Source organism: Octodon degus, unplaced genomic scaffold, assembly GCF_000260255.1.
Source record: "Octodon degus isolate 3935 unplaced genomic scaffold, OctDeg1.0 scaffold00015, whole genome shotgun sequence".
In the NCBI taxonomy this organism is placed as follows: domain Eukaryota; kingdom Metazoa; phylum Chordata; class Mammalia; order Rodentia; family Octodontidae; genus Octodon; species Octodon degus.
In genome coordinates this window covers 1,706,886-1,707,524 of record NW_004524591.1, presented here as the reverse complement: position 1 = coordinate 1,707,524, position 639 = coordinate 1,706,886, and positions in this window count along the sequence as shown.

Genomic DNA, 639 nt, shown 5'->3' with positions numbered 1-639 from the left:
TGTTTATTTATTATTTCTTGCCTGTATCTTGTAATATGAGAAACTACTTTGGCAGTAACAATACACAATGTACTGACCATTGTTACTCTCCTAAAATCTTGTTTTGAGATTTTGTACCATTTTAAATTTTTTTCTTTAAAATAAAATAACTGATATATATATAAAAAAGAATGACTGGGTAGGAGGCCACAAGAGACAGTTATGGGGAGGGGGTGGGCTAGCCACAGACTCCCTGAGAAGTCTAAGCAACAAACTCTGGTTGTGGGAACATGGTGGTCCCTCTGTAGTGAGAAACCATCTGGGTGTGTGGGTTTTTCTGAGAACTTAATCTGAGAGTGCTGGGATTGAGACCGCAGACTGCCTGGCCCATTGCCTCCTCCTGCCACAAAAAATCTGTGTGTTTCCTCCATCTGTCAGTGCAATCAGGGGTACATCCCTGCTTGGATATTTGTCACACCCCTGGTTGTTGAGGCAGAGAGACTCCTGGAGCAAGAGGAGCACGTCACGAGCCCACAGGCCGCGGAGCTAGTCGGGGGTGGCAGTGTCTCCAGGTGCAGAGAAGGATAGAAACACTAAATGCATCCAGAGAAAAATGCAGGGCTGACCTTGAGAACATAGCATCGATCCCATCCAGGAGGA